Below are 14,290 nucleotides of genomic sequence, written 5' to 3'. Positions count from 1 at the left end.
GTCACTCCTTGAACTCTAAAATGTGTTTTATCTTTTTAAACCTGAGAGGGCAATTTCACTAGATTTCAATCCCTCTGACTCAACACTTCAAAACTGGGGACATTTTTTGAAAGGCCAGGGTCATAATAAAGAAGTCTTTATCAGGCAGTCCCCTCAGAAAGGCAACAGCAAATCCAAAGCCAGCCTTGAATCTAGCAAACAGACTAGAAGCTCATGTAACAATTTAAGTCTAGGCAGATAAAACTGCTTCTAAATGATCAGACAGCAAAGAAACTCGGCTGTAAATAATCTCCTAACAAATTTTACCTAGTCCCCACGCAGTTAAACAGCAGTTCTATAATAAAAATAACAATTATATATACTCAATTTGGGGGGAAGAAGAGTTAAGTTACATTATCTAAGATGTTAACAATTATTTTGCTGTTAACAATTCTTTTGCTCTGCAAGTAACTGCTCTGCAAATAACTGCACTGAGCATATAACAATAAACAAATGAGACAAGGTACCTGCCCTCATAAGTTTATGCAATAAACATGGGTGAGAGTAAATAAGATAACTAAGAGACTGATCTGAATGAAATAAACAGGATAATATAGAGTAACAAGAAAAATCAAAGGATACAGGAAGGGGGTTGACCACTTTACATAGATAGAATGGTTAGAGAAAGTCACTCAGAATGTAACATGAGTCAAAACTGAGCTAACAAGGAAAAAAAAGAGGCAGAACATAAAGGCCCAAAGACAGGAAGGAAAATGCTTAGTATAGTCAAGGAAGAGAAAGAAGGCCAAAGGTCAATGGTCTAGGAAGACAGTAAACAAGGCTGCAGAGAAAGGAAGGGGACAAACAATGAAGACGCTGGTAGGCTATAGAGTCTGCATGTTATTCTTAGGGTCCAATAGAAAGACACTCCTGCTCTGCGAATCATAAACTACAGGAGTGTAAGAATAGCACACTAACAAAGTTACAAGGCTATACAGCAAATAAGAGACAGATGGCAGCTTGTATAAGCCCAGTGACAGTGGAACAGAAATGGACATATTTGGGAGAGCAAATAGATTTGCTAATTGATTAGATGGGAGGAAAAGAAGGAATCAAAAGTGAGCCCTGGTTATTTAGCTTGAGTAGGTGGATACTGTATCCATTTATTGAGCTAGGGAAGAATGGAGAAAGTATGGGGCTGTGAAACACTCAAAAAAGTTCAGTTTGGGATATGTTAAATTTGTAAACTAAATGGAGAAGTCAAGGTTAGTTAAATTACAATAGTAGAATACGGGGAAGATCTTTTGCACAAAGATCCCATTTAAAGCTATGGTACCATACTGCAGGTTAAACAATTACCTCAGAAGAGTGTAATGCATTATGCTTCAACACTTTTAAACTGGTCATAAATGCAACCTAAACATACCTGGTTTCTGCTCAGTTCTGTCCCTTCAACTTACATTTATCTATTTTCCCTTATCCACAATCTTCCTCCTGGTTGATCATATGATCCACAAACACTACTATCTATCTGACCCAGCCATAACAATACTACTACTACTACTGTTGGTTATCATCTTACAATTTCAAAGCATTTAGCATTCATTATTTCACTTGATTCTAACGATAACTTTGTGAAACAGGAAAAGAACCAGTTTTATTACGGCAGGAAATAAAAGTCTTACAAAGGCTGGCCAGGCCAACAACAAATAGCTATTATTTACTAGATGGGATGAAATCAGTGTTCATATTTAAGGACTCTGTTTACTCTGTATTCACAGAACTTCAGAGCAGACAAACTACATGAGTTCAAGAACCTTACATTTTTGCCTTGTTTGTTACTAAACAAGAACCAGTGAAAGTACAGGCACATAGTAGACACTCAAATATCTACAGGCAATGAACATCTCTAGCACAGACTAGTACTCAAGAAATAAAAATCCCAGATCCACTGTTGAGCCAATGTTTTACAGTAAATAAGGTGGTATGTTTGTATCCTACTTTCTCATTTCCAATACAGAAATGTTGTCATTTATTTTCCAAGTATGCTCAAGTATAAATTAGATAGTATCTAACATTTCAAGCTACTCAAAAGAAGATTGCTCTATGAATTCAGGATGGCATTATTTTGCAACCAGTCTTATTTCACATATCCATAAAAAAAATTTCCCCTTTTATTCCGAATTTCCTATAAAAGATTTTAGGAAAGAAAAGATGTCAAACAGGCTTTACAATAGAGCAGAAAAAAAGATCAAAAACTACCATTTGTATTTATCGACTACTATTTTGTGGAACTGACATAATACATACATATCAAGGAAGAGGCCAAATAGTTCCACATACTTAAGGTCAATTGACATTCAACAGAGGTATTCCAACATGATTCAATGGGAAACGAAGTCTTTTCAACAAATTGAACTGGGACAGTAGAACATCTAAATTAAAAAAAATAATAATAGAGAAATGAACCGAAACCCTTTCACAGGCCAAAAAATCATTCAAAATGGATCACAGACATAAAAATATAAACTAAACTACAAAACTTTTAGAAGAAAGCTAAAAAGCAGGAGAAAATCCTGTGACTTGGGGTTAGGCAGAGATTTCTTATGACACAGAAAAGCACAAATCAGGGACTACCCTGGTGGTCCAGTGGGTAAAACTCTGCGCTCACAATGCAGGGGGCCCATATTCGATCCCTGGTCGGGGAACTAGATCCCACATGCATGCCGCAACTAAGAAGCCACGTGCCACAAATAAAGATGCCACATGCTGCAACTAAGACCTGGCACAGCATGCATACATGCATATATTTTTTAAAAAAGCACATATCACGAAGAAAAAATTTTACTACAAATTTTGAACTGCCTGATCTTCGAAACATAGTTAAGAAAATGAAGACAAACCATAGATGGGAGAAATTCGCAAAACGTGTATCTAATACACTTGTAGCCAAAATATATAAAGAATTCTTACTATTTAATAAAACAAGCCAATTTTTTTAAATGGACCAAAGACTTTAATAGACACTTCACCAAAGCACATAAAAAGATGCTCATCACATCACTACACCATATGATAGCTTTAATGTTTGCTAACTACCCACTCAACTACCCTGGCAGTAAATACTATAAAAATAAAGGAAATGTACTCCAATTAATCACTGTATTATTAATCAACTTGAGGTACTTTTCTTCCTTAAAGGACAAGAATACTTAAGAACAATAGATCATCTGCTTCTTTTAAGAAGGGCAAATAACCTGTACACGGTGTTTTGGAAATTGGAGGGCAGGGAGGTGGGTGTCTGATCACAGCTGTGCTATTACATATTGCAATACATTATTATAAATGTCTTTTTTTATAGCTGTATATCATTGTGATCTTATTATATGCATAGGATATTTTATTTCAGGATAGTATACACACTTTAAAAAGTGCACTTTAAAAACGTTAGGGATCTGACTGGATTCTGTACCACTGCTCTAGAGCTGTGCTTTCCAATATGGCAGCTAGTAGCCATATATTGTAATTTAAATTTAAACTAACATTAAATAAATCTTAAAATTCAGATCCACGTCTGCACTAGACACATTTCAAAACTCCATAATGACATACAGCTAGTGACTATTATACTGAACAGTATAGACAAAAAAATGCTTCCATCTTTTCACAAAGTTCTATTGGACAGAACTGCTCTTACAATACAACCTATTACTTAGAACACTAAGGAAGTTAACTGTAACACAAAAATGAAGATAAACAGAATTCAAATTATGGTTCTGTCACCTACTGTGAAGCCTGGGTAAACTCATTTCAAACTGAGTTTCTTAAACCATTGAATGGAAATAGCATTTCTTCTATATGATAACTGGGAAAAGCACTTTCTAAATTAAAATATTATATAACATTATTTATGAAGTGTTCCTAAAGGAGAATATTCCTGAAAAAGAACTCATTTGAACATTTTATTATAAACAAGTCACAACTGTATCACATTAAGAAAAATAAAATTTAGTTGCTGGCTAAGAATAAAATATCTTCTAAGTTCCTGAAACAAAACAGTATTTGACTTTCTTTATATTGTCACCCTACAACTCTAACTATGAGCCATAATGGGTGGGAGTCTAAGTTCTGGATACAGAATGTATGGATTCAGAAATACCACTCGCTTACTGGCTGTGTAACCTTAGCAAGCAATTTAAAATCTGTGACTTCATTTTCTCATCTATAAAATTAGGACAATAGAACCTTCCCACACACTGTGTCTATGAAGATTAAATTAGTTAATACAGTTAAAAAGCTTAGAACACTGCCTGCAACATGGTAAGCATTAATATTAGTTATTAAAATCCACTCATTATGGTAAATGTTGGTATCAAGAATAAAGAACTATAACTCAACAACAAAAACAATCTGGTTTGGGGCTTCCCTGGTGGCGCAGTGGTTGGGAATCCGCCTGCCGGTGCAGGGGACACGGGTTCACGCCCCGGTCCGGGAGGATCCCGCATGCCTCGGAGCGGCTGGGCCCATGAGCCACAGCCGCTGGGCCTGCGCGTCCGGAGCCTGTGCTCCGCAGCGGGAGAGGCCAGGGCAGTGAGAGGCCCGCGTACTGCAAGAAAAAAAAAAAAAAAAAATCTGGTTTAAAAATGGGCAGAAGACTTGAATAAATATTTCTCCGAAGACATACAAATGGCCAATAAGCACATCAGACATCACTAATCATTAGTGAAATTCAAATCAAAACCATAATGATACCACTTCACACCCATTAGAACACAAAACATGGAAAACAACAAATGTTGGGAAAAAATAGGGAGAAATTGGGACCCCTGTGAACTGCTGATAGGAATAAGAAATGGTGCAGCCACTATGGAAAACAATATGGTGGTTCCTCAAACAATTAAAAATAGAATTACCATATGATCCAACAATTCCACTTCTAGGTATCTATCCAAAAGAATTAAAAGCAAATCTTCAAACATATATTTGTACACCCATGTTCACAGCAACATTATTTAAATAACCAAAAGGTAAAGGCAACCCATGTGTCCATCAATGGATGAATGGATAAGCAAAATGTGGTACACACACATATAATGGATTACTGTGTCTTAAAAAAAGGATATTCTGATTGACCCATGCTACAACATGGATGAACCTCGAAGACATTCTGCTAAGTGAAATAAGCCAGTCACAAAAAGACAAATACTTCATGATTCCACTTATATGAGGTACCTAGTCAAATTCATAAAGACAAAAAGTAGAGTGGTGGTTTCCAAGGGTTGAGGGGAGCAGGGAATGAAGAGTTATGGTTTAATGGGTACAGAGTTTCACTTTTACAAAATGAAAAGAGCTCTGGAGCTGAGTGGTGGTAATGGCTGCATAACAATGTCAATGTACCTAATGCCACAGAACTGTACACTTAAAAACGGTTGAATTGGTAAATTTTATTGTTGTACTTATGCATAATATGTCATGCATATTCTGCCACAAATTTTTAATTAGGACAATGAAGTCTATTTTACTATGAAGTAAACATAACTAATTTCCTCAAAGATTTCACTCAAAACATTTAAGAAGTGTTTTGAAGAGTACAATATCAATAGGTATGAGGTAACTAGAATAGTCAAACTCATAGAAAGTCAAATGGTGATTGCCAGGGGCTGGGGAGAAAGGGAAATGGGGAGTTAATGTTTAATAGGTACACAAAGTTTCAATTTGAGAAGATAAAAATGGTTCTGGAGATGGATGGTGATGATAATTGCACAATAATGGAAATGTACTCAAGGTCACTGAACTGCACACTCAAAAATGGCTAAAATGGTAAACTTTATGTTTATTTTACCATAATAAAAAAGTTCCCTCATTACACAGATTGGGAGATTAGTGAGTGCAAGGAGTGGAAAACCTTACTTACATATCTCACACAGTGGTTCAAAAGGTAGAAAGACTTAAATCTTCTAAGGTGATACAAATTTAGAATACACTTTCTCCTCTAAACTTGTAACAACTCAAACCTCCTATTTGTGGGGCGAAGACTTTTAGCTAGTTATACTGACACAACTACTGGTTGTAAAGAATTACCCCTATTGTGCTTTTTAACTATGTCCACAAATTCTTTTGACAAAAGGTGGAGCCTAACTCCTCACCCCTTGATTGTGGGTTAGACTTAACGACTTGCTTCTCATGAAGTGAGTGTGGCTGAAGTGACTTCTGAGAATATGTCATAAAAGGCATCACGCTTCTACCTACCTCTCTTTTCAGATCACTTCCTCTGGGAGATGCAGCTGCCATGTAAAGAAACTCAAACAGCTACAGGTCTGTATATGGTTAAGGCATATGGTAAGGAAACTGAGTTCTCCAGACAACAACCAGCATCAACCTGCCAGCCCAATGAGTACACCTTCTTGGAAGGAGATCCTCCAGCCCCAATCAAGCCTTCAAATGAGTGCAACCCTTGAGATTTTCATGAAAAGACATGGAGGGAGCCAGAACCACTCAGCTAAACTGCTACCAAACTTCTGACCCACAGAAAATCCACGTGCGATACTATTTTTCTTTAAACTCATTCGTTAAAAGAATATACAGTTGACGCTTAAACAACACAGGTTAGAACTGTGCAGGCCAACTTATATGTGGATTTTTATCAACAGTAAATACTACACTATCCACAACTGATTGAATTCGTGGATGCAGAACTGCAGATACTGAGAAACCTCAGAAATGGAAGGTCGACTATAAGTTATGTGTGAATTTTCCACTTCAAGGGTAGGTGCCCATAATCCCCACGTCATTCAAAAGTCAACTGCGTAATTTATGTTCACTGAAAAGCTAACTTGTTTTTACTAGTATATATATGTAAAGACAAAAATGACACTTTTTCAGTTGAAGAATGTTTTTTAACATATCTGCAAGTTGAGTTTCAACAGAAAAAAACCTATATAACTAGAATTTTTTTAATTCTTATTCTTGCTTAAAAAAATTGTTTTAAGTATGGAAAAAACTTTTAAATATAGTTTTAAAAATATATAACCTGAAAACTGGATTAAAGGGTAGAAAATGAAGATCAGAAACACTGCACTCCTCAAGCTGTGAACAGAAAGATGACTAAAGAACAAGAAACTGAGTAGGATATCTTGTATAAAATGATGCAGAAACCAGCAACTACTTGAAAAGGTACAAAGCAAAAGCCCATAACTACTCTGCTAGGTGGGGCAGCTATCAAAAAGGGAAAAAACAAGCAGGTAAAACTGAAAAAGACAGACCCAACCACAAAGGGTCTTCAACAATTTTAACATTTTGTTTTTCACAATGCTACTGTTGAAAGAAATGAACCTGCTCTCCAAGAAAATACATGGAAGCACCACCAAAATTATCAATTTCGGAGACTTCTCGAACCACACAGCCAAAAAGAATTCATGTTAGGAGCCCCTCACACATACATCATTAAAAGCAGGGAGGGCAGGGAATACATTTCTTTCCAACCTGCTCTTCCCTAAATATTCCAAATACATGACCCTAAAGGCTGCTAAAGCAACAATAACAAGAACTATAATTTAGGTAGATTTCTCTGGCCACAGGACTTTGTGGAGAACTGAATGTAACTAAAGGCTAACACATGAGTTAGGAGGTTATTTCCTTAGCCAAGGACCAAGCCAGCACAATAAATGGAACTGGAAATGAGTAGGCAGGGCATGACTGGCATGCAGGTAATGCCATTAACAGAAACAAGAGAATAACTTCAGAAACTAAAATACTGGTTTGACATGTAAAATACATTAAGCAAAATTTTAAAATGTTACAATTAGAATAAAACTTTACCTCTATATTACACCTCACAATTAACAAAGCCATCAGTTTTATGAAGAAACTAAGGCCAGGAGAGGTTAAGTAAATATACAAGGTCATACAGGCCCTTTTCTAGATATTCCAAATCCAAGACCAAAAATCTCCTTTCTAACTCCCAGAAATTACCCTTTTTCTACATCACTACCCTTACCTGGAACTAAATTGTTATCAAAACATTTTCATCAAAAATTAAGCAAAAAAAGTGATTGACTCAAAGATAATCTGGCCTGGGTTTAGGTTCTATCCTCACTTGTAATTTTACTTTCAGATTAGAGGTTCCCATCCTTATTCCCTTCTCTTGCTAACTTTAAATTTTATTTTCTTCTCTCTTATGTTCACTCCATAACCTGAAACAACATTTTAATTTTTAGCTAACCAGAGTTATCCCTCAAACAGCTACTAACAAATAGCACAACTAACAGTAGTTTATCTTCTTTCAGCTGGTCTCCAAGCTCCACTAGTAATCAATATTAACCAAAGAGAAGCAGTAAATAAGAAAAACAAAAACATCAGTGTTTATGCTCAAAAAGAATGAGTTAATAAAGTAAAATCCACATGAAGGCAGTATTAAATATGACTAGTGATTAAGCATTTGGGACTCGGGAGTCAGACTTGGAAATTTGGTCAAGACTCCAACCTAACCTTGGTCATAACCAAGTAACTCTCTCCCAGTCTCAGTCTCCCTAAAATCTTAAATTTCTCACCTATACCACTGTAACAATAGTACTCTCCTCTAAGATATACTATGTACACAGCAAAATACATGACACTATCATCATCTATAAATGTTAGTCATTATAATTGTTATTTTAGACATATATTTTTCAGGCACAGGAGGGGAAAAAAAGGGGGAAAAAATGGGAGTAGGGGAGACAGAGGTACTTAAGGGGAGGAAAAGAAGCAACCCAGCAATTGTTCCAGTTACTACTGGTACTGTATATTTCAATGCAAAGAAAATAATTAAATATTTATCAAAAACTCAAATTGAGTGAATCTGTCCTTGAACAACTACTGTAAGCAAATTTCACGAATGTCAGACTATCCAAGGATTAGAGCTAGCTGAACCTGGTCGGGCTTCCCTGGTCGCACAGTGGTTAAGAATCTGCCTGCCAATGCAGGGGACACAGATTCTATTCCTGGTCCGGGAAGATCCCACATGCCGCGGAATAGCTAAGCCCCTGCGCCGCAACTACTGAGCCTGAGCTCTGAAGCCTGCAAGCCACAACTACTGAGCCCACGTGCCACAACTACTGAAGCCTGTGCGCCTAGAGCCCATGCTCTGCAACAAGAGAAGCCACAATGAGAAGCCCACACACCGCAACGAGGAGTAACCCCTGCTCACCGCAACTAGAGAACGCCCGCACACAGCAACGAAGACCCAACATAGCCATAAATAAATAGATAGATAAATAAATTTATATTAAAAAAAAAACCCTGGTCACTGAATAATCGTTATCCTGATACTACTGCTTGGAGTAACATCATCAATAGGAGAAATTTAAAGAAAAATAATCACAGATAGTAAATGTTATGTGGTTCTTTTCTATAAATAAAGGCTATTCACTTCCAGTTCAACTTCTCAATCACGTTTAAAATGAATGTTCTTAGACAAGTAACTTGAAAATCCACTAAGTTAAGGAATACATAAAATACAAGCCCTCTGAAGCATAAAAAAATAAGGGGGGGGAAGAGGGGTTGTTCTCATCATAATTTTACATAAATCAAGGTGGAAACTCAATTAGCAGTACTACACACAGCTCTGACCCAGAAAACAGAAATATCTTATTCTATTCTAACAGAGAGATTTATTGAACTCTAATCTCAATTTTACATCAGAAAGTAAATACCATATATGTATATCTAAATACCTACAATCTTTCAGACTCGCCTACCTCTTCTGCTCTAAGTGAGCTAACAAGATACAACAGTATAACAACAACAAAAAGTTCCGTGTTCAAAATAAATGAGCAACTGACCAGTTATTAGGCCATCTTGGCAAAGTGTTCAAAAATTACAATTTTTTTAATCTCAGAAAAATAATTAAATGAAATAAACTCTAATTTTAGCTACATTGATCTGTTAATATAAATTGTTTAAAAATAAACTTAACTTTTTAAAAACAAACACTTCTACTCAATGCCTATGATTCAGTAAAAAACTAAATGCAATAACAAATCATAACACCACTCAATCCTCAAATATACAAATATTATTAAAAGATGATACTCCTATTTGTCAAAAGATTTCTATTACAGCAATTAACATTCACAACTTTTTTAACAAACTTTGTTTATAAACTTAAGGCAGCATAACCTTCCAAGGGAGAAAACATACTCGTTTTTTGTTGTTGTTGTTTTTTTAAGTTATTTGAAAGGTTCTTAGTGCACCTTGCTCACTTCCTCTTAGTTTCTGTTCCTAGTAATGAACTTTTTGGAAGTCAGATCTTAAGGAATAATTTGAGATACAAAACCACTTCAAACATTGTTTCAAGAAATTTCTAAATGGATTAAAAAGTTAGGAACTGTTACCCCTTAAAACAATTTACTTCATGAAATACCAGATTAAAAGTCAAGCCCTATAATTTGTTTTAAACAACTACCTAACTCTAAATTGGAACACTAAACTGCATTTAGAACACAATTTACACTCATATTTAGAAAAGTAAACTGGCTATTTGTTGTGTTTTTTTCCTACCTTTCTACCAATCCATAAAGCCATACTGACCATATGGTTTTTGTCTTTTACTTTAGAAGCACAAAAACTTCAAATTTGGACTGTTCCATCTGAAATATTCTTAACTTTTAATTCTTTCTGCATTTCAATTTACTTAATAGTTGTTTTCAGACTGCTCAGGAAACTGAAGCCAAGCAATCTTATTGCAAGAAACTGCAAGGCTTCCAAGAATAACACAGGGATAAAGTTGACTCTCATTACAGTTTACAAACGGACATTTGATTTGCTCACCATACGGTACTTACAAATTCCAACAGGACTGCACAGGAAGGTGTTGGGTTTTTCTCTGTAATCTTTATGTTTTCCAGTTTGTTTTTTTATTTTGTATCCTCTGAAATAAAATCCAAGTTCTTTGAAGATACTTAACCTATGGCTACTTGACATAGAGTTACTTCAGTCAGCTACCCATACTTCTGTTTTAAAGTTTTCATATGGTTATCTCCAGAATTAGCCAAGTTCCTTGGATTTAAGATTTTAAAGTCTTCTTTATTATTCCATGTACTTGTCACTGTTGTACTTATCCACTCCAGATGAAATATCCAATTTACGAGCCAAAAAGCAAAAACAAAAAGAAAATTTCACATCTGAAGAGCATTCCTAAACATCAGCATAAACAGAGACACACAGCTATCTCAATACTACCGTGCTGCTGGGAAACTGCAACATCTTAAATTTCCATGTAAATAAAAGATAAAAGCAAAAAAACTGTATTCGTTCAATGTCTTCATTTAGAAAAGCTGTCCCATTGTGACATGAAAAGGGCTGAGGTCAAAAATTCCTAAAACTTTAAATAAAGGTAAAAATAAACTGCCATGAAACTTCAGCAATATTTAAACAGTAATTTGAAACTGCAGAGAAATTACTCAGTACACAAATCAAACATATCTTACAGTTCTGGCTGAAGAACACCAACAAGAGGGGAGGGATTGGGGGGCGGGGGGGGGCAAAAATACCACCAGCTGAAATACTTTAACCAGTTATATAATCCGTTTGAACCAAAATACTGAAGAAATGCCTGGGTCTCTTTAAAGCTTGTAGAATTGTTCACTACTACCAATTCACTTCAGAGATGATTCTTGCCAATTTTAATAAACTTCTGGGGCAAAATTATCCAGAAACATTGTAATTCCAAAATGGCCACTTGAAATATCCGGGGCCTTTTACACAAAACCTAGAAGATGATCTTCATATCTGAGTAATTCAATCACCTGTAAAAGTTATAAAAAACAATTTAAATTACACAGTGAGCTTTAATTTTGAGCTAAAAATTAATCCCCATCCTAAACAGTCAACCTCTGGAGAGAAATGCACTTCTATACCAAGCAAGCACCCAAAAAAAGTCAAGAGTATGAAAAGGACTTCAGGATATGTAGAGACAAGGGAAAAACGATGGGAGATGGTATTATGGAGGGCAAGCGCTGATTTCAAGTGGGAAGGCGGTGCGGATATAAGCTAACAGGATTATATAAGCAAACCTCCTTATACGTTGAGTAAATATTACAAACTATGAAACGAGCAAACAATCTTACAAAAGACCTTCTGTATTTTCTATTCAATCTACCAAAGGAAAACGAATAGACAGGTGTGCTGCCACCGAGCATTATTACTAAATGCAACTTAGAGAATGAGAGATATAAAGAGAAAGACGCTCCCTCCAAATCAGAATGTCCAAAAGAAGAGGCATGTTTTCCCCGCTCAGAGTAGGAAGGTTAGTGCCTGAGAAGTGGGGCGAGAACATTCCTTAAATTCGCCCGAACGTGAGACTTACCCGGCTTCTAAGGGCAGCAAGGAGATGTGAGGGTTCCCAATTTCCTTGAATTAAGGAAACAGGTTTCTTTCTCACAGCACTGAGGGGGTGGAAGAACCTAGCCCTTCTCGTAAACCGCGTTCAGAGTGGTTCTCTCTCCCAAACAGACCAGTCCCCTCAGACCCCACGGGACTCAGAGGGACTAGACAGCGCTCGCCTCAGTCCACAGCTCGGGCCACGGACCTCGAGAGGCGGGCTGACCGGGCGCGCTGAGAAACCTCCGAAGGCCACAACTCGGCCTCGACTCCCTCAGCCCTCCGAGAGCGGCAGCGGTGCGGAAGGAGGCGGGCGCGTGCGAGAGGCCGGAGCGGGGAAGACCAAGCACGGACGGCGCCGGACTCGTTCCCAGCCTCCGCCAAACAACCCCCCCCCCCACCAGCCGCCCAGGCTAAGCCACCCACCCCCTCCCCACAACTGCCACCTCCGCTCCACCAGGGCCAACACCTAGAGGGGCCTCCCCGCGCTGTCCTTCCCTCTCTCTCCTTGCTCTCCCGCCACCTCCCCCCCGCCGCCGCCCGCGGACAGCCTCACACCTCGCGCAGCCAACGCCGCTCCCGACCCCTCAAACCTTAACGCCGACACGGGCACCCCCCCTGCCCTCCCCAGACCCCGGCGCCGAGCCCAGAGGACGCTGTTACCTTCTGCGACACCAGAGGTGCCCCTGGCCTGGGGGTGCCGCTGCGCTCGAACCCGGGAGGAGGTTTTCGGTACTTTGAATAATCCCCTTTTGCCGCTTTTCCCTCCCCCACAACCAGTCTCAGTCCCAAAATGGCGCCGACCCGATCCGCAATGTTCTGGGCCAAGTCTCGCGAGATCGTGGAAGGTGGCGAGGCGGGGAAGGAACTAGAGGAGCTGAGGAGACGGGAGGGGAAAGGCGGGGCGAGGAGAAGGAGGAGGGAGATAGGGTGTGGAAGAATCGGTGCGAACGAACCTACTGGGCGGGGCAGCAGGAGGAGCGCCTCCACCAAAGAACCTTCTGGCCCAAGCAACCGCTCACGCCCCGGCCAAAGAAGCTCCGTCCTCTACGTCGGGCGGCTGGGGGGAGGGGAGGAGGGCGTGGTTATGCCTAGGGGCGGGGCTTCGAGGAGGTCCCGGAGGCAGGGGCGCGCAGGGGGCGGTGGCTCCGCACGGTGACGTCAGGAGCAGCTGGAGTTGGGGATTACCCCCTGCTGCTGACGTGAGGACGGTGAACAATCGGGAAGGTTCGGTGGAAGGGGGAATTCCCCGCTGCTCCCTGAGGAGCCCCTCCTCCCTCCCTTCCCCCAATCCGGGGCCAGCCCGGAGCCCGGGATGGTGGGGCCGCCGGGGGTGGGGGCCAGAGGGGAACGCTGCTTCGGGAGGCGGCCGAGCGCGCTCGAGTGGCGCGCGCCGCGGCGTCTTCCACTGCTAGATGTTTGGAGGTGCCGCGGCGCGCGCGATGCGCGGAGTACCGCGCTGGGGCCTGGGCGGCTGCGAGATCACATGCTCGCCTGTACACTGCCCCTCCGCGGGCGGAGCGCCGGCAGGGTTGGCGCAGGGCTAATTGGGCGCCCTGAAGCAGTGGATCCACTACCGTGTGCAAGTATTAGAGGGTGTCGGACATAAATAATATACGTATGGGAGGCTGGTGACTGAAGAGGCGAGACTCGCTCTTTGGAAACGAAGCCCAGATTCTCAAGGGATAAAAATGGCTACTGGATATAGTCGTGCTAATTATCGTTTCTGTCTTTATTAAATCTACAGCAGGGGAGAATTATTTCAAGTGTCTCGGTCCCACACAACTCAGACGATTTTGTGTAGAATTCTGTGGGCGTCACCATTTTCTAGTTGCGATACCTTTTCGCGTTGTAACTGAAGGCTCACTTTGAAACCTGTGAAATTAGCCTTCCAAGAGGAAGAAAAGTAACAATGTTTGTTTACGGATTATGTGGGGGGAAGGTGTCTTAA

At 39.6% G+C, this 14,290-nt stretch overlaps 1 protein-coding gene across 2 annotated transcripts in view; it reads right to left on the bottom strand.

The window, feature by feature from the left end:
* The window catches only part of GPBP1 (GC-rich promoter binding protein 1), a 71,582-nt gene extending 58,308 nt beyond the window's left edge, over nt 1–13,274 (bottom strand). For both annotated transcript variants that reach the window (XM_029216682.1, XM_029216681.1), the window contains exons 1-2: nt 13,003–13,274; nt 10,803–11,765 (exon numbers count right to left, since the gene is read on the bottom strand). The gene's annotated coding sequence lies outside the window, so the exon portion shown is untranslated. The remainder of the gene's footprint in view (nt 1–10,802; nt 11,766–13,002) is intronic.
* Between the last annotated feature and the right edge of the window lie 1,016 nt (nt 13,275–14,290).

The sequence above is a fragment of the Monodon monoceros genome, unplaced genomic scaffold (assembly GCF_005190385.1).
Source record: "Monodon monoceros isolate NGI ecotype Baffin Bay Population unplaced genomic scaffold, NGI_Narwhal_1 Super_Scaffold_12, whole genome shotgun sequence".
Classification (NCBI taxonomy): domain Eukaryota; kingdom Metazoa; phylum Chordata; class Mammalia; order Artiodactyla; family Monodontidae; genus Monodon; species Monodon monoceros.
This window is presented reverse-complemented; position numbering and strand designations above follow the sequence as displayed.